The 20,487-nt window shown below is 41.4% G+C and overlaps 2 long non-coding RNA genes across 4 annotated transcripts; both read left to right on the top strand.

Annotated features, from left to right (window-relative positions):
- Window positions 1-1,049: 1,049 nt before the first annotated feature.
- LOC128812151 (uncharacterized) lies at window positions 1,050-5,466 on the top strand. 3 transcript variants are annotated; one of them, XR_008438624.1, is made up of 4 exons: window positions 1,050-1,193; window positions 3,094-3,165; window positions 3,699-3,768; window positions 5,254-5,326. It is a non-coding gene; the product is annotated as an uncharacterized LOC128812151 (long non-coding RNA). The 3 variants fall into 3 exon arrangements; XR_008438623.1 differs by lacking the exons at window positions 1,050-1,193; window positions 5,254-5,326 and adding an exon at window positions 5,404-5,466 and having other exon boundaries at window positions 2,996-3,165; XR_008438622.1 differs by lacking the exon at window positions 1,050-1,193 and having other exon boundaries at window positions 2,996-3,165.
- Window positions 5,467-6,167: 701 nt separating this feature from the next.
- Window positions 6,168-7,015, top strand: LOC128812153 (uncharacterized). Its single transcript, XR_008438625.1, has 2 exons — window positions 6,168-6,355; window positions 6,458-7,015. It is a non-coding gene; the product is annotated as an uncharacterized LOC128812153 (long non-coding RNA).
- The last annotated feature ends 13,472 nt before the right edge of the window (window positions 7,016-20,487 follow it).

Below are 20,487 nucleotides of genomic sequence, written 5' to 3'. Positions count from 1 at the left end.
CCCATGTACAGCAGCAGTGCTGAACAACTGAAGCACAGGTCTTGGAGCTCTGCAGGCTGGAAGGCAGGTGAAGGAAAGGGGCAGTGTGCCCATTGGTGAGCTGGGGGGCTGACAAAAGTGGGATGAAAACACCCTTGCTGTATTTCAGCTCCACATTAGCAAATTAATATGACAAAGGGAAGGATAATTTGAGTCCTATGCATTCAAGTATTTTTGTATTGGGACCTGGAGCCTTGTGCTCAGACTGCCCTGTAGACCATCCAAATAGCATCACCCTAACTCAGAGGAATAGACCTCATCAGACAACCACCACAGTCTTTGTTTTACCACTTTGTACAGAAGGAGATAGGCAGCCAAAAATTCATGAGGTTTTTTTTATGGGCAACAGTAGAAAGATGGAGCCTTTCTATTGAAATAAAGGGATTTATGATTTACATTGATCTGATGTTCAATATCAGAATAAGTTAAAGGAGGATTATGCTTGTTCCATTTAACAGGACTTCCAGACCAATGTTTTAAACAATAGGAAGAGTTGGTGTCAATTTCAAAACAATATTTTTTGTGCTTATCCTTCAGTCCTGTCCTGACCTCCTCTCCTAGAGTCTCTCAAGTAAAAAAGCGTATAAAAACCTAAAGAATACAATACTATTGCTCAATTTTGTCTGCCTTTCATTAACATTTATATGAGTTTATGCCATGCCTTTTGCTGTTTTCCAGCTGATAAATGTTTTTTTAATATTGCGCACAGATCATTTTGCTTATAATCAAGGAAGAGAAATTAAGTTTAACATCTGAGAGCTTTAGGCAAAAATGTCAAGCGTGGCCCAGATGACCACATGAGAGCTGCAGCCTCTTTTTGTGCCCCAGATTGGCTGGTATTGTTTTGATGCTGCTGCACTGGAGCAACAGAACTAACGTAATTATGAGATCAAGCAACATCTGGTGGGTTTGGCACCCAGCTCACAATCGATTGTTGGCTCGGGTCACGGCATGAATGCGCCCCAAGTGCACGTTAGGGTGCGCAATCATAAAGCTGCATTAGCCAGCAAGGGGCAGCCCAGCATTCCTGGGTTTCATCGCCCCACAAAATTGATGGCCCACAAAAGAGCAGTGGCACAACACACAAAAGTGATGATGCCGGAGAGACTGATGCGCTGCGGGCGGTGTTTGACATCTCCTGGCTGTGGGCTCTTGTGTGTTGCGATTTATGTCACCCTAATGATTGATTACTCTCAGATCAGTCCCATTCTACCATATCTCTGAGAATTTCCCTCTTCTTCAAACATCTTTTTGTTCCACCAGCCCTAGGCTGCAGATGGCATCAACCCACGCATCTCCATTGTTTGAAGCCTGCAAGAACTCCACCATTCTTTGGGGAAATGCTCATAGTCGAGTAGCTAGTGTCCAATTAAGTCCTGAAACTGTGGCTGGGGGCACTTTAACCTTTTTATTTCCTTGCTCTCTTAGGAATTTCATTTCCCATGACAGCTGCAACTCAACAATACCTAAAAAAGTCATCAAGAACGAAAATCAGGAGATGCATTTTTAAGGTTATGGAAAAGAGCTTCAAGTGATGGCTACAGCTGCATCTGTCACACCTCCATAAAGGTTCTTCTGATCATGTTTCACAAAGTGAATTATCATCTCTGGCATGCAACGTTACAGCAGACTCTGTGTAAAGACAACAGACTAAAGCTTCTGCATGCCGGGAAGCCAAAAATGCCTCTGGGATGCTTATGCAAATCATTCGTTTTCTCTGATATCTCAACCATTCTGTGTGACATAAAATATCAATGACTCAATATTCATATGATGGAAAAACACAAGAATCCAGTGTATCAAGAAAACATTGAATTTTTAAAAATCTTTTTGATTTAGGCAAATCTAATAGGGCACAGTGTCAGGGGAATTGGTGTAGTGGATAGTAAATATCTCAACTTCTTCAAATCACAGCAAGCAACTACAACAGACTTCATTAGTTTGTATTTTCTCCTTCATTAGAAAGCAGCACCACCAAAAAGAAGATATTTCCAACTACTTCAGTCACTGACTGAAGCTATCCAAAAGAACTTCAAGTTTCCACAGAAGGCTTTTTCTGTCACCGTGTACATGCAGTACTGCTGCCCAGTGCTCTCTGGAGCTCTGTGTACTCTCTTTCACTTCTGGAAGCCCTGGCACATAGAAAGGGATATACCACAAGTCCCAGGAAATCCTTCCAGCTTCGAGTTCCTCAAATAGCACCAAACACCATTAGTCAGATGCAATACCAAGAAGTAGCAGAAAAACTTTTGCTTTTTGTCACTCAAAGCACAGACTAATTTGGGGTTTAGGTAGGATGTAACAAAGTCTACAACACACTTCATTTATCAACAATATCTGTAGAGGGATCAGTTCCTGTATACACATGGTCAGGATTCATGCCACAGGGTACACTGAAGCCCATCAGTTTCAGAAGGAATTGGGCTCCTATCTGACAAGCAACACTATGTGTATGTACAATGCAGAATTTCCTACTTTCTGTCAAAAGCCAGTGAAAACTTTCAGCTGGACTGGGGAGGTCTGGTCATACCAGACAAAATACTCAAAGGACTCATATTGTGCCAAAAGAGGGGGGAAAATACCAGAGAAAGAGGGTAAGAGCAATAGGTCAGCTTGTTCTGGCCAAAGTTACGACTGATTACGCTTTTTCTGAAAAACAAAATGATCTTAAACTATGGCATTTAATAGTTCCATGGACACAGTTAATTTCTTACCCACTGCTGCTCATCTCTTGCTTTGTTTAATTTTTGTACAGGTAACAAGGGATGCAAGATAGCTGTCAATGGCTCCAAGCCTGGATGTGTCCTCAGAGTGAAGATCAGAAGCACTGATCTGTGTTTTCCTTTCTTTTTTTCTTTCTTTCTTTTTTTTTTTTTTTTTAATAAGTATCTGAGGAGTTCCTGTGAAAGCATTTAATGTAACTGGGTCACAAAGAATGAAAGCTGTCCTTGGGCAGCCTTTGAACAGGCACAAATATGTTTTCCTCTTTATTTCTTTTTCAGCACAGTAGAAAACATAAGCCCTTTTCCATAAGCTTTATTTCATTTTTAACAGGCTCTGCAACTCCTGAGAACCCATAAACAGTGCTGAATGTAATTCAAATAGCCTTCGATACACACACTCCAGGTCTGAGTCCCATTTAAACTAAGCCTTGCATTGTCTTAACACCCACTGCAAAACTGTTTTCATTGCTGGAACTACAAGGAAGGGTTTAATTTTAGGGAGAGGGCAGATCAAAATATTTTGACACTGCCAGTTCCTACAGGAGGTCCCATGCAGCAGAGACAGCTCTGCCACCCACCAGGGCCTGACCTGTATTGATCCTGTACTGAAACCCAGCTCTCATTGGTTTAATTTACCTCAATGCTGTGGATGTGTAGAACTTTTTAGATGCAAGAAAAAACAGTGAATATGTTTTTGAAAGAGGGCAGATGAGCCCATGTGCCCTGACAATGGTGAGTGATCCCTGTCGTGGTTGCCTTTGCAGGAGTGGGACAAGCTCACAGTGTCCCATAACATGTTTTTACTGCTTTGGGGCACAGTAATCTTAATCTTACAATTTAGATATGTTTAATATAACCTGGGTGTAATGAGTAAAAAAAAAAAAAAGGATATCTATTTGGAGAGTTGAGAGCATATCTATGGCTTTCTTTTGCCAGACTGCCTTTAAGCTGCCTTGCGATTCCCTGATGGCTGCCCACAGCTGCCATGAGCTACAGCAGCTCTCAGGTAAGAATAAATTATTTGAACTGACAGAATACTTGCATAGCAGGGTGAGGTGATGGGGAGGAGAGCAAACTGAAATAACTATTTGGCTATTTGGACACTGGGCAAGATGGTGTTTGTCCAAAGTCCAGTTTACTTCATTGCTAAGCAGTAAATTGTGTTTTGAGAGATAACTCTGCATCAGTCAGTTAAGCATCAGACTTTCAAAGGCTGTGTAAAAGGTAGAGACTCACATGCACCCATGTCTCTGCTGCACAAACTATGTGCTTTTCTCAGTACTGTTTTGGTGAAAATCAGGATGGCTTTTATGCAGCCAAGCACTTAAGCTTAAGTATTGAGTATAAAAGCACCTCTCTTGACTTCCTCGAGATTATTCGTGTGCCTGCCTTTGGCATTTAAGCATTAAGTTGAGCCAAAATCCATAGTGTTATCTAAAGAAAATAACTAAATATACTGGATTAAAACACTTACAAATGTTGTGAGCACCACTGCTGTGGGGAGCCCGTTTTGTAGAAGGGATAACATTTATAGAATAAAACAGGACAGAGGTTTCTATTGCTCTATCACCTGAGTCCCAATGAAGAGACTGAGGAGTTACAAACAGAGAGCCACAGACTGGCAGGGACTTGTGGAGGTCATTTTATCCAACCCCTTTCTCAAGCAGAGTCACCTACAGCAGGCTTCCCACAACCATGGGCATACTTGTTATTTTGAAAGCTTGTGAATGCTAGAAACACCTCCAAGCAAAACAAAACAAAACAAAACAAAATAGAAATTCATATTATGAGTAAGTTTACAGATTCCTGAGAGAACTGAAGTCAAAGCAAAGACTTGCAGGAGAACAGAAACAGTCATGAACATCACAAAATAAACTCTCCTCAGTCTCCAATCTGACAGTAACTGATGATCTTAAGATAATACATCATACATCATTTTGGCCTAAAGACAGAAAGAGCTCTTTTTGTGAAGTAACATTCCCTGCAAAAGGACAGAAAATTCTCTCAATTCAATCTCTACACCTCTATTTCATAAAGAACTTGGGGATACAACTGAAGGCAGAATTGGGTCTATTCTTCCAAAGAAAATAGGAGAAGCTGTACATTTTTTACTAAGAAAACAAATTTTTTGCCTGATGAAAACTATACATTTTTACACTTATTGTTTTTGTCATGGGAGGAGGAAATGAGGCTTGTGCAGAAATGACCCTTTGAAGGCATCAGCTGACACAATACCACAGCATAACTGCTGCTGGGGATTTTGCAATGGAGACAGGGATTCCATTGCCATGGAAAAGCAGGATCTCCATCCCAGGCTGTACAGCTCACAGATCCACATGAGATCTGACACAGACAATGGTTCTATTTCCACTGTTTGACTCAAAGTCACAGACAGCAGAACCTATGGACAGCAGCGGGCTCTTCCCAAAAACAAAGTGTCAGAAGAATGGAGTGACAATACTAATTTCTAGAGACTGCACATTCTTTCTAGGTTCCCTACAGGAGGTATTTCTGTACAAAGATGGACTAGGCTACTGTTGAAATCATCTACATGCTAAACACAGTTCTAATAGTTTCTGTGAAAATAAGCCTTGACAGTAGGCTCAGCATACAGGATTTGCTTTTTGACTTCTCTCCCCAGTGAAAATAAGCCTGATATGTAGACCTGTGTCTGAAGTTCTGTTTCATGCCAACTGAAAGAGAGGTAAAAATAAAACCAAACCAAAATTCACTCCTAAAACTTTCTGAGTTTCCACGCTCTCATCAGGTTTGAGATATTCATGGCAAAGGCACATCTTACCTGGAAACACAAGAAGGAGTGATCAGTGGTGAGATCTGTGTTATCAGAAAAAGAAGAAAGATTTATTTTTTCTTTTCTATTTTTAGTGGCATTTATTTATTATTTATTATTTAGTAACTCCAATAAAAATCAAACAATGTTCTTCTATCTATGATCAGCTTATAGCTCATAAAGAAGAATCAGCAGTTTGCAATTTCAGCTCAGTCACTGTAACTTTTCTTACACTCTCTTCTAGATTCTTCTTATTTATTTATTGCATTTCTAAGGATTTTCTGTTAGGGCCTGTGGACACGTGTACATAACAGCCATAAAAATCAAAAATCCAATCACAATCCCTGACCAAACAGGGTTAGTGAAAAGAAATGATTTATGCTCTGCACAATTCCTCTATGTGTTAAGCTTAACAGAAGCAATTGTTTTTGTTCCAACTGCACTCATAACACAATCACTACATTTGCCCTTGAAAAATGTCTGCCTAAGAACAACACAACTTCCAGGGTTAAAGAGCTGGGGTTTGGGTTTTTTTTTTTGCCCCAGATCAGAATCTTTTAACATAAAAGGTTCAGAGATTTCTTTTGAGCTACTTCGATGGCTGTAGCCCTGCACAGGGTCAGGCAGCAATGAGCAACCCTACTGTAATGGTGGGTTTTCTGCTATTCCCCCTCCAGTGCAGAATAAATGTCCTTTTGTCACTCTGTGGAGCACTCGATTTCCCACAGAATGGTTATTTCTACAGAATTCTCCAGGCGCACAAACCATTCTGTTCTGGTGAGCTCTGCACGTCTTATTCATGGTAATTACGTTCACATCTTTGATCTCAGATGAGATCTCTTGTGCATATTTTGTTCTATTTATGTCTTTGATCTTGTTACTTGTTTTTCCCCCTTTTTTCCAGTTGCCTGTCTTTCCATTTGAAAGATATTCATCCTACATCACTTTAAAGACAAAAGGTGAAGCAGTGCTGTATGTATCCTAAGTAACCTTGCAGAATATACAGGAGCACCGAGCAATTTTGTGAGCAGAGCACATCAGGGTTTTGTCTCCCAGCTTAAACGACCAGTATCACATCGTGCTGCTGACACCAAGAGTGTATCTAGACAGCTGAAAACAAGATGTGGTGCAGAGAAAAGTATATTAAAAAAAAAAAGAAAAGCTAGTTATTGTGATGACCACAGTGACAGCAGATTACCCTGGCAGAGAAGAGCCACACGGGAGTCATGATTGTGCAGGACCAAATCTGCTCTCCATGGCAACAGGCAAGTGACAGGGGACAGCGTGGCAGGGGACAGCCTAGCAGGAGCCTCATGTGGAGCAGGGACACGCTGTCCCACAGCCCTCACTGCCCTGGCCAGGCTCTGCAGCTCTGTCAATGCTGGAAGCTTTGGTCTCCAAAGCACCTTTGCAGCAGACTTAACTCCTAACAGGCATTTACAAATAAAGGAAGCAATAAATACTTGTATCTTTCCAGGTGCTTGTACTGTTAATACTAAAAGAGTGAAAGCATAGCTGTCCTGCTAGCATCCTGCACAGTGGTGGCTCTGGTGCTGAGCAAGGAGCTCCTCAGTGGGCACACAAGCATGTGACAGCTCTGGCACTTAAAGTCAACAGGATCTCGATTTATGGTTGAGAGTAAAAATGCAATACTGTTGCACTAAAGCTGGTTCTTCCCTAGTTATCAAAGCAGAACAGAGGAGTAACATTTCCAGGGCTCCGAATTACCACAGTAAGATGACCTGAACTGACTGCAGCGTTTCATGGGGATTAAGCTGAAAGAGTAGCTGAATTTCCAATTATGAAAGAATATGCATGGATCGGTCAGAGCTACTTAAAACAACTGTCTCAAACCCCAAATTCAGCCAAAACTTAAAGACAACTCTTTACTGTGAAACAGTTGCATTTATCATTCCCCACCTCTGTGCTGGCTTGGCTGAAACAGCAGAGACCTGACAGCAGATCTATGTTGTGACATAGCCATGGAAAAATCCTCTGCTGTCCTTTATCACCTCACAGACAACATTTCATATCAGTAATACATACAGAGTCATCACAGAAGGCTAGCAGGCTGGTTAAGGGTGAATGACAGTTTCTATCTGAGAATTTATATAGACTAATCAACTTTTTCATGCTAGAATTTTTCAAGCTATGGGAAGCATGTAGATTGGGGGCAGAAGAATTCATAGGGCAAGGTGTTTCCAAATGCCTACATTTATCTGCCAGACCTCAGTGGAATTCTCAAGCAGCCAGTATGTTCATCCTACGTTGTAGCACTAAGAAGCTTGTAAATCCCTGTTTGTCTCCCTGTGAAACACATGGAAGGTATGCTAAAGCTACCATGTTATGGCAACATAGAGCTACCAGTGCCAGAGTCACTGCCTGCAACGTGTGTGTAACTAATTTCTCTGAGATCTCAATTACCTCTCCACTCATCCTGTTGTGAAAGTGGAGTTGTTATCTCAGCAGGGTATATTAGTGTCACATTGCTTACTTTGCACAGGTTCCTCTCCACATGACTAATCCTTCACCCATGGATATAAAGGTGCAGGGATTGGTTGCTAAAAGCTGTGTGAAAATAGCAGACAGAAGCTATAACTCCCAGGTCATCCCTAATCCAATGGATTAGGTGTCACAGAAAGTATGAGCCAAATATGTTCTTCAGGTTTTTTTAATTATATGTAAACATTAATTAAACAATTACGATGGTGAACAAACTTTTCATTAGGATAGAGCTAAAAGGACACGATATTATTAGGATATTGCTATTTTGAGAAAGAGAAAACAGAACTTTCAAATTATTTAGGCTCTATTTGCCTTAATTTCAGCAAGACAGAGCAAGTGTTTCTTTGGAATATCCTCAGAAGCTATGCTCATATTTTCTCCTGCCTTCCAAAAACATAGCAGAAATCTCTCTTTGTTATTGTGGATGAGTATTTCCCCAAGCTACTCTCATTTTAAAGCAGAACCAGTAAATACTTTGCAACCAAAACCTCTCTGCTGGCAGGATCCCTCCCACTGCAACTGAAGTGCCTTCTCAACCTGAGCCACAAATTGTGCAGCAATTATGGCACTTGCTGTCTTTGATGATGTGCAGACATTCCAGCCTTGTGCAACCCAACAATGCTCCATGGGAAAGTCCTTTCTGTGTAAATTTAAGGTAAATGGAAAGAAACCTTGATGCGTGTAATCCCATTTGAAAAATAATTCTATGGCATGGGAGCCTGGAAATCTCTGTTTGAGCTGAAATTAAAAAGCAAAGAGAACCAAGACATCTTAAATCCTCCCATAGATGTTCTTCCACGATCCCAGTAATATGGGTTACACCTCTACATTTCAGAAACTTTTCTTTTTCTTATCCATTGCTCAACCGGACTGGTTTCCCTGAATCCAAACATCTTGTGTCACTTTAATCACTGAATTGTTAAAAATAAATAAGACAAATGAAGAGTTGTCCACTGAGACCCCTGCCCCAAGGCAGGATGCTGTTCCCAGCAGGTATTTGCTAACCTTTCCTCAGGCAGCTCTGCATCACCCCAGTGAAGGTCTGTCCTAACACCTCTGCCTTTCCTCTCCTCGCTCATCCTGTGTGGTCCCTGCTCTCCACCCAGCCTCTGGCCCACATCTCCTCTCCTGAGCAGCTGGGCCAAAGCACCCCCCACTCCACACAAGCTTCCCTCACCTTCCTGCAGACCGTGCTGCTTTATTGGGCTTTGGTGGCAACCAGAGGCACCACGGGCAGGTGCCAGCTTGGGGTGTGGCTGCACAAAGGATCCTCACCCCCCCAGGATGAGCAGTGCAGGGTACCCCCTTTAGGCTGAGCCTAAAACCTTCTTTAATCTGCCTTTGGCAGCTCCAACAAGGCAGGCTGGAGGGAGGGCTTGGACAAGGCAATCCGAGAGCAAGTCCTGCAGTGAGAAAATGAGGCAGAGTGTGTCCAGCTGTGGGGGCAGCACCCACTGCAGCCACGCCTGGGCTGTGCCGCTGGAATTCCCAGCACGGGGACAGGGAATGGGGGTGGCTTGGCAGGGCACAGAGATCGGAGTGTGGCAGCAGAGATAAGTGACCAGCAGCGTGGAAAACTGCCAGGAACTCTCTTGACTTCATAGCATTTCTGCTGTCTGGGGAAATTGCATAAAACACATTTTAATTTTTATTGTTACTCTTTCGATATGTGAAGAACAATGCGTTATTCCAGTTGAAAGTATTTTAATTTTAACCATTTTTTGCCTGACTTCAAGGAATATATAAATACTCTTACATTAAAATATATATTCCTGCTTAATCTAGATGAAGCAATATTTTACATTCATATATATATATATATATTCTATATTTGCCTATAAAACAAAAGCTAAGACACAGCCATAACTACCAAGTGTTTCAACATATTTTCAGACATTTGCCATAATAGAACATTACCAAGAAACTGAACTCTCATTCAGATGGGAGTTAAAATTCAAGTCAAGCAGCTATATTTTTTTTTCCTGCTCAGGAAGAGTTGTGGTCATTTTAGACAAGATCAAAAATTCAGTCCTCCCAACACCAAATTTTGTGGGTTTTTTTTCACTCTTTTGCAGAGATATTCAGTCAAAACATTTTGGCTGCAAGGAAAGGGGTTAACAACTGTTAATACCTTTCAACTGCAAAGATTTCCATCATGATCATTTCTTGACTATGTGAATTTCATGTCTTAGAAAAGTATCTTAATTTCAGATTGAATACAATAGTTCAGCACTATAATTACAACCCCCCCTTTTCCTTCTCTTATGGAAATAAAATTCATAATTCTTCCTGTCATTTTTACATAATATACTCATGTCACCAGGAGTTTTAAAGTTTCTTTTTTTAAGGTAGTTACTGGTGGTATAATAAAAGAGAGAAAATTAATTTCCTGCAGTTTGAATCAAAGTGCCCCAGTGTCTCAAGATGTGATGTTATAGTAAAACTGTAAAGTTAATGGAATATTAAAATCTGTCACTTGAGCTTCACAGGGAAAAATAGTTCATCATCTGAAGATTGAGAGTGTGATAGCAAAAGGGGCTATGTATTTCACCAATTAACTGCTCAAAATTAAAATGAGAGAGGACTTGTCCTTTCTGTTTACAGAAACAAGAGCTGTTTTGCAACAATTAAAAGCTCCTTCTCATTTTCAGGTAAATAATAATTACCAATTCTTTTTAAACATCATATGACAATAACAATGCTCCAAACACAAACAGTTTTTCCGTGCCTTTGCTGGAGTGATTAAAATGTTGAAGGCATCCCAGCAAGTCCCTGAGCTCCTTGACAGCTGTCATTGCTATTGAACACAGCTATAACAGCCAGAGAGAGCTTTATTGGTAAACTGTTCTGCTTTGCCACAAAGGCAATCTCCCAGGCATCTGCTGCCATATTTCAGAGCTTTTTTCCTTCCCTCTCAGACGGAGCCGGTGACTCGGTGCCATGTGCAATTTCTCCCTCTTTATCAATACCATTTGGTGAGGCTTGTGCCACCAGAGCCCAGGAGGTTTTGTTTCCAGGAAAATGAGCAAGGAAAATACATTTTTGCTGAGTATAATGGCCTTTTTCTGGGTTAGTCATGTGCAACAATGGAGCCGAGGGCTTTTCAATAGGGAGTGGTGTGACTTCAGTGTTTAAATATAAATGCACAGAGTTTTTATGAGAAGTGCTGTACCCTTCCAATTTACATCTCTTTTTTTATGGTAGGCAGAGGAGAAAGCTTCACCACAATGAGCTGCAGGCTCAATAAAGGCAGGTCAGACAGCCCCACGTCTGGCTGAGCGCCGTGCACAGCCACAGCCCGGCACTGCCAGAGCCCCTGCCAAAGGCTTCCCTGGCTCCCCGAGATATCCTGCCCCTCACATCCCTGCACCCCAAAGCTTCCATCCCCACAAAGCCCCTCGGGCAGTGGGAAGCACGTTTGCTCTACTTTCTGTATTTCACAGACAGCAAACCAAGGCACAGTGAAATAAGGTTACCTGCTCGAGGTCCCCCAGGCAGCCTATGACACGGCTGGGAGCTGAACCTCAGCTTCCCAAATCCCTTGTTTAACTGGGGGGCTGTTCCTGGCATCTCTGCTGGCCTCTCCTGTACCCTGGCCTGTGTCACCTGTACCCTGGGCAGACCAAAGGTCACCAGTCCCCTAGGGGTGGGTAACGCTGTCCTACACCCTGTTCCCAGCTCAACCACCCTCTGCAGACCCCCACATCCCCCAGGTCCCTCACCAGCACCTCCCTAGGCTCTTCCAGCACCTAGCCCAGTTACATTTAACACCTCTTCCTCCCTCCCTTCCCCACCCCTCTACATTTGGATAGCCATGTAGCTTCAGGAAGGGACCTGCAAGGTGGCTTCAGGTATCAGGAAAGGCACAACGTCCCAGGGAGCAGAGGGAGGGAGGCTGGGACAAGAGCTGGGATTAAGCTGCACAGAATATTTCAGCCAGGAAAGAAGTGATATGTCAAAAACGTTTGGAGATTTTGTGGTGTGTGCTCCTGGAATGATAACCAGATTGGTAAGGTACAGGTTTCTTCTGTTAACTGCTTAAATACTTTTTGTCTTCCCCTCTTAGTGGAAAATGGGAAATCAGGAAAGAATGATGTCAATCACGAAGACACGGACTAGTGCAATATCTAAGATATATACATATCTCTGGGTGCTGAAAGTAGTTAAAACCAACCTGTATTTATACAGTTCCAATAACCCAAAAAGAAATCTTAAGAACAGCATGATTCAAACAGACACAAAAGGAATTTTTATTCTCTCAGATCAGATAGTGCAATTCTTCAAATTAAAGCAGTAATCAATTCTCTCTTATGAAGGAATCACTGCCTGAACAACACTTTTCAGTTAGAGAATTATGACACCTTTCCTATATTCTGCACCTTTAAATCTGTCAGATTACTACTATCCATTTTAGACTATTGTGTTCATTCATGTGTGCAGACACACACACTGTGTCATGGAGACTGCAGGATATTCTTTCCTGTTTGGTGGTTTTAAATATAAAAGTTATTCAGACCACAATGATCTATTTACTGTTCATTGAAATATATAAAGCTTTATCCAGCACTGAAATGCATTTGTGCTTGAGGTGCAGTGTGAGAGCTGCTCAGCAGCACAATGGAACATCACAACTAGAGCTGGTTAGAAAATAGGTTTGATGTCCTATAAAACAGTCCAAGATTTCTTCTTCTTTGTTGTTGCTGTAGTTCTGAGTCAGGGCAAAAAGCTACATTTCTAAATGTTTTCACTTGATTCAATTCTACAGGAGGGAAATTATTTTTTGTTTGATATTTCAATTCTCTTCACTTTTATGTAAAACTCATATTTGAAATAAAAAGCATTTTATAGCTATGTATTTGCACTTCAGAAATGACAAAACCTGGTTCTCACCAAGTTCCCACTCCCCTTTGCTTTGTCCAGTCCCCATTTTGCGAAGAAGGGCCATTTTGTCAAAGTACTGTTTTCTACATAGGATCTGTTTTTTTCAAGAGAGAAAAAAAGATCAGATTCAGGTCTCTGAGACCTGATTCAGACCTCTGAGACTCAGAGTCTCTGGGTGGTTAAAATTGCCAATCCACACAGCTAGAATGCAAGCATGGGGCCTTAGCATTCATTCTTCTCTAATTGCCAAGTACAGCCAGAAACCTCTTACAACCTGCAAGAGGTATCTAAATGTTTTTAGATGCTCCCAAGAGATCCCTTAACCCCTACTCTCAGATCTGTTCATTGCACCATTATGAAGCCTCATCTTAAATTTTAGACTATCTCAAAATGCTCCAGGAAATTTAACACCATCCCAAAGAACCAGCTCCACAGAGGGTTAAAAAAAAAAAAAGTGAACAGAAGTACTGTTGCATTAAAATAAATGGCTAGCAAGTGGTCTAAATAAAGCATTGCTATCTGATGCCTGAAAACAGATTTGACTGAAAAGGTATGCTTTCAGACTAAGAAAGCAGAAAAAACTAATTAGACAAGAAGCAACCGTGAACAAACATGTTAGCAGAATCAATAACTGGAACTGATCAGCTATTTCTTTAATTGTGCCAGCTGGGCTCTAGCGATGTGCTTAGAGGAGCATAATTACCCGTTTCAGTTGTACAGCAGAGTTCTTTTTCTTTCCCTATCCTTTTATTCACCCTCCTTTCTTTCTTTTTACATTAGGAGCTGGTTATATGCCATTAGAGAAAGAAAAACAGGGTTGAGAAATTAGTGGAAAATGGGCCATCCTCATACATAAGACAATATTATATGAATAATTAGAAGTAGCCCTAAACACTTATACCAAAATAACTTAATAAGAAAGTGAGTCATCAAGGAAACATAACTCATTTCTTAATGTGAAAGGACACTGTGTGTGCTGTGTGCAAAGCAGCGCTGCAAAATAAAATAAAATGAAATAGGGGCTGTTCTCTCTCCTGTTTGGACATGCGTACCAGGGATTGTTCTAATTGCTGAGGCTGTGACTGATCAGACACAGAGTTCTGCTGCTAAAGCACTGAAGTCCACGCTGTACAGCTGCCTGCTACTATTAGAAAGAAACCAGGACAGATATAAAATAAAGCACAGAAAGAAAAGAGAAAGCATAGAGAGAAAGCAAAGAGAGAAGGGGCTCACTGATTAATTAACAAGCCAAAAAAAAACAACCCACCCTTCCTTGACTGATGTTTACCCATCTTTAATTGACAGCAAAACAAAGGATTTAATAACTACAAGGCTCTTATGGGTAGCTCCATGGAAAATCCATAGCAGCACAGAGCAAGCTTGGGTTTTGATCTATAGCAATGACTAAATGGGTCTCCATTAGAGTGATGGCTACCCCAAAAAGTGAAAATTAAAAAGTGAAATATACATTTAATCAGCAACAGGCTAATATATCAAGGGCGTCAGCCTATCCCAACCAGGGGCCTGGTCCAAAACACACTGACGTGAGTAGAAAAGAGATTCATGCCCCACAAAAGCTTGAGCTCAGAAACTTGTCCAAAGCTGATCTAAACCCTTTATACAGCTGAAAGCCTCAGAAAACCACGACTGGTCCTATTTTCTAGTCTCATGCAGGTCAGCTCCCTGTTCCAGGAGCAGCCCTAATTGGTGGCATGGCCAGAGGAGCCCAGCGCTGTGCCGGGAGGATGGGGTGGCTCAGCTGTCCCCACCCCCTGGCAGGGCTCTGGGGCACCAGCCACCTCTGACCATGGCATGGCCTCTGAACACTGACCACTTCTGCTTTCTGCAGCCCTGCTGAAGCTGCACACTGCCCACCGAAGGGGAAAAGCCCCTGGAGTGAGGAAGGAAGCTGAAGGGAAGTAGAAGTAGGAAAGAACTGAGATACTTTGGCATTGAGATGTAAAAATAGGCACCGGTAGCAGCCAGCAGCTCTCACCCACAACCTGAGGCTCAGGACTAAATTCCTAGGAAAACCATGGAGAGATGCTGCTCACAAAGGTCCCTACAGCTGTAGTTCATCCCCAACACCCAGCAGAACACATTCAACAACAGCAGCCCAGGCTGGCTTTTGTATGCCAGGGAGGCTTAGACAGGTTGGTATTTTATCTGAGACAAGTATTTCTATGCTTTTCATTTTCTTAGCTGAAGCCATTTAGCTTTACTGTGTGGCACAGATGTCTCTTGATATGGAAAAGAAAGTTTTGTGAGGCAAGATTCAAGGGGGTCTGCATTTCTGTGGGCAGTTACGTCTGGCAGACGTCAGTTCTTTACAGAGAGGAGTAGCAGGATTCAGAGCTAATTAGGAAATTATAAAACAAAAAAGTATTCTCTAATGCTAAAAGATTCTTCAGTCAGGATCAGTCAATCATACTGATAAGGAAAATAATTTAAGAGAGAATAAAAACGCATTACATGGGGTTAAGTTACAACAATGCTCATGTTATCTTTTAACACAAGTTTCTGTATAGGCACTTAGCATTATATAGTACACACAGAATATTGTAACAGAAGATCTCAGTTTCATCTTTCAGCCTTTCAAAAAGTATCTAAGCTCCTGATCGCTTAAATCTTTGCTGATTATTCATCACTACCACATTTTCAGAAAGGAGATGCTAAATTAGCTACTTACTATGGATGATATTCACTGTGCTGCTGAGTGCAGTCACAGAACAAGCCTCACAGAAGCAGTGGATGATAAAGCTTTCTGTGCTCATCCTAGGTATGATGAGCTCCATTTCAGCACAAACAGCCTGGCACAAAGGGTGGTCATGGGGCCAGGCTGAGGAAGAATGGAAGTATTGGCTGTTAGCAGCAGATATCAGCCCTGATACAGGTGACACAGAGCACTGTTCCAAGGGCTTCATCTTCAAACAGCCTGATCAGGACAAAACAAACTCAGAAGGGAGAAATTTGATCCAAATTAAATTAAGGCATTGATTAGATTTCACTGGAACCCATTTCTTGCACTGACAACAGACAGGGTTTGGGCTGTCCATCACTGGGCCCAGTTAAGGTTCATTTGCACAAATGTTGTAAGAGATGCAAAGACAGCAGAGCTCTGCCCAGGACTGCCCTAGCTCCAGGAAGAAGCCACGCTTCCACTGCCAGCCCCTGCCTGTGCCTTGGTGTCCCAGGTAAGGGAGGGCTTTGATGAGCTCAGAGCAGCTTGGGCAGGGAGGCTTGGGAGAGAGTGAGATGAAAGATTTCTGCCTCCTTCCTGTCAGCAGACTCCTGTCCAGTGCAGGTGGCCTTCACGGGCTGGGAGGAGATGTTTGGAAGGCTCAGGCAGAAGAGGAATTTTTTCCTGGGAAGGGAGGGCAGGAGGAAAACTGCTCCCTGCATCCAGAGCTCGGGAGAGCAGGCTGGCTGTGCCACCACACTGCTGCTGAAAGCGAACCTGAAGGCAACAGATCTTCGGAAAAGCCAAAAATTCCTTTTTGCCTTCATATTACTGCCTTCATATTTCTTTTTACTTCATATTACTGCTGTTGTCCTCAGAGGCTCCAGCTGGAATCAGGTCCCCCTGTGCCAACTCAACCTTAAGGTTACAGACACCTTCTGCCAGGGTTTGCAGCCTAACAGGACCAGACAGACCAAATTAACATCAGTCCTGCTTTCCAAGTAGGAAGCTGTTACATAGAGGGATTTCAGTAGGAGCTGGGAAATGTTTCTAAAGTATGACTTTCAAGCTTTCTGGGTCTCAGAAGCAGAATAAAACTCTGCCTTCTCCTCCTATAAAAATACAGCCTGACTTTGGAGTGACTTCAGAGCCTGAGATACAAAGGGAGCATTTGGCCTCATCCAGAGCATGAAACCCAGCCCCAGTCACAGTCTGCTCTAACAACCGACAGGCTTTTACATCCCCAAATGCCAAGGTGAGCATTTACTGTGAAAGGAAAAATGTTTTAAAAACCAAAACAGCTCTGAGAACTGTTAAGCAGAGCTGTCATCAGTAAATTATTCCTTTCTGCTGTTATATTTTTTTCCCTCCTGTAGTAGGATCGGAGAGCTAAGTGCAGCAGTCAATACGTAGTAGTCAGGCTAATGATTGTCTAATAGCTAAATTAGAAGAGTAACTCTTAATCATGCGGTAGTCTAGCACTGAAATCCAGCCATGAGAACTCTTTGATTACACTTCACTTTTTTAAAGACCTAATTAACTTTTATAAGACTTCTTGATTTTTAAAATATCTTGAGCAAACAGTACAACATGAAAGCTCTATAGAAAGCAGCAATTGTTTCACTTACATATCACTTGCATGGTCTACAAAGATGGTGGACCTTCACACAAAACTTAAAAGTATGGAACCCAGAATCATATATAATGTTACAAATCTTTTGATATTTATATTAATTTTCTATAAACCTAACCTCCCTAATAAATGCATTTTAAATGGTCTTGCAGAAACACAATCTATTAAGCACACTGTAATCTACTCCTGGACTGTCTTATAATGAACCCTAAGTGAATTTGTTCAGTTAAAGTTCAGAAAAAAGGTAAAGGGAAAATGAAAAAAAATAGTATAATATAACCAATATAAAACATGGACAAAAAGACAAATGAGCCTGTGCAATCTCCCTTCTGTGCACTAATATATTTGATTAGTCATGTACTGGTTCTATCATTCATATTAGAAAGAGCTTCCATTAAATTACGGTGATTTCAAATCCTTTATAACAAATCTGTAATTCTTCTAATGAAATAGGAATACAGAGATCCTAATTTTAAAAAACAAAATGTCACAATCTACTTTGCTGAAATTGCTGACAGTGGAACAGGGGAATTGTCTGGCTTCAAATAACTTTATAGTTTTGTTGCCACAAAGAAAAAAAAAAAAAAATAAAACCCCAAACACCTCAAAACCCAAAACAAACAAACACCAAACTTTAAATATTCTACCAGGGAGTTACTTGCAGTCTGGATGCTCTTGCAGACTTTCTGCCAGAAAAGCATCTCAGAAACGAGGAGGAATTTACCATAGTAAAAGAAGAAATAAGCTATAAAATCTAAATCTAATGCTCACTGAAATCAGTGGGCAGCCTTTTGGATAAATAGAGAAAAAAATGAGTGCAATTAGTGCAGCTAGAGACCACTCTTGTTACTTAGAAAAATATTTCTGTTGGCTTCAAGCAAACCAACTGCATGGCTACAGCAGGCAGGACTTGGCCTGTCACTACTGGAGAGAGGCAGGGAACACCACAGCAACTCAGAAAATTCCTCCAAGGGAAGGGGCAGAGAAGAGATTTAACATGCTTTGCCCCTCCCTACACACTGAACTTCCTGAAGTTTTGACACTCTCTTCAATCACATCCAGCATGCTTTCCATCTTGGGGAGACTGCAATGCACCCCTCTCATTTTAAAATGAATTTGGATCACTTTCCACCTGCCTAGATAATGAAAACAAGATCCTCAGGTACTACAGCACTTCAGAAATCAGATAACGAACTGGAATCATATGTTTCATGGATTAGTCTCTCTCTGAATCAATTTATGTTGGCTATTTTGTTGGAAAATTGACCCAGATTCCATACATTTTTTAATTACTGGAAAATCACTTCATCCAATTCTCCCATTATGGATGACATATTTCATCGTTGCTCAATATTAAATCATAAAGGAAAGAAGAAATTAACAGTGAGGTGTAGGAGTTTGCATTTCACGTCCCTGCACTGACTGCAGAATTTTATATGTGATTAGTCTGATGGGTCACTGAATTACCTTCATATTTCTAAGTCTCCAATTCAAAAGCATTTCTTCTATTATTATTACTTTAAAATTCAGTCTTCTGTTTTTTTAACAAAGGTGCAAGTCAAAATAGAGTTTTATAATATGTTATAATATGTTTTCCCTGGCCCCCTGCCTGCAGTTGTTTGGATAGCTGGCAGAGCGTGATATCTGACAGTACAGAAACAGTGTGGATAGTTTGCCATTCCTATGGGGATCTATCTTTGGCAATAAATTTGGACTGGATGTCTGTTAGCAAAGTGTGTCAAAACTGTGCCAAAAGCACTTTTGGACATATAATAATAATAAATGAGTGTTGCACTGCATTAGTAGGGGAATTCTAATACAAGTTGTCCATCATTTTGCAGTAAGTTCTTTACCATGTTAGCGAATTTATGTCTCATTATAAATTAACAGTTTCAAGTACTTCATCCCATAGGTTCAGTAAAGTAAATATACATAAGTCTAGGTAACTTCCATGCCAGCAGAACAATGCCCACATCCCTGCACGTTCCCTTAGCACACAACTCAAACAAACACAAATCCCAAGGCCAAATCCATGGCTGGGGCAGGGGAGCACATTAGAGCACAACCCGCAGAGCTGGGCAGGCTCTGAGTGCCACTGGGGCTCTGCAGAAATCCTCAGCTCCTGGGGTAAACATCCCTCACATTCCACTATTCTGACTCTGCAACAGCCAGTCTAAAAGGGCTTATCTTTATATTGCTTTCCACTCTGATGCAGAAATGTAGACAATTAATCTCAGTTGGAAAAATATGACTTAATCGCTATGAGAACCATGTCAATCCTTCACAGTACAAAAGCCAATGTTTAGAAAATAGGTACCTGTTGAAAGCAAGCAAACATATCAGAAATGTTGGGTGTTTCTTGAAAAGTCTCATAAATATAAGAATAGGTAAACACCCAAAAGGATTTTGGCATCTCCAAATTCTGAGAGCATTTGTGAGAACAGGTGACAAGAATCTGAAGATGTTTGGCACATGTGATGACACCAACCACAAATGATCACTACACACAAGCAGCAGCCCAAACAATTGTTACACTCATGGAAAATTTACACCATAATCTGCAGGTGGAAGATTCAGAAAGGACTTCATCTGGAAAATGGAGGTCACCAAAATCCACACTCGCAAAGGAAAACACACATTAGTTTTAGCTTCTTTTTTTAAGCATACTTAGACAATTTGCTCTTTTGGAAGGCAGGACAGTTATGCACAGGGTCAGTAACATTCCTGAATAAAACAATACATGGCTGGAAGTCCATGATTCAGCTTTCACCCCATAGTTTTCCTATTATATAGTCATGATATGACATGAAAAATGTTTTAAAATATTAGACTTAAAACGTTTGCCAAAAGAATCAAAGACTCATCCAACTTTAAGGAACATCATGAGTTCATCCTTTCAAAGCCAACAGAAGTCACAGGTGAGCCTACTTGCCAAAAAAGCCTGGTTTTGAATCTGCTTAAATATGGATTGGAAAATGCCCATGTTTGAGCAGTGACTTGCTTACACTGACACCCCAGGGATGGCCTGAGGGGTGCATGCAGGGAGGCAAATTGGCTGAATCAGGAACACAGCACATCCTGCCTTTGCCAAGAGGTGTCTTCCAGAGATATCACAGAGCCAGGAGCAGCATGGGTGGGTGGGTTCACGATGACAAAATTGGCAATGCACCTTGCACAGCAACATGGCCCATGGACAGTGAGGTTAGCTGGAATTTCTGCTGTGCACTTTTCTCAA

The sequence above is a fragment of the Vidua macroura genome, chromosome 10 (assembly GCF_024509145.1).
Source record: "Vidua macroura isolate BioBank_ID:100142 chromosome 10, ASM2450914v1, whole genome shotgun sequence".
Lineage (NCBI taxonomy): Eukaryota > Metazoa > Chordata > Aves > Passeriformes > Viduidae > Vidua > Vidua macroura.
Note: the sequence above shows the minus strand (reverse complement) of the source record. Positions and strands in the feature narration are given on the sequence as shown.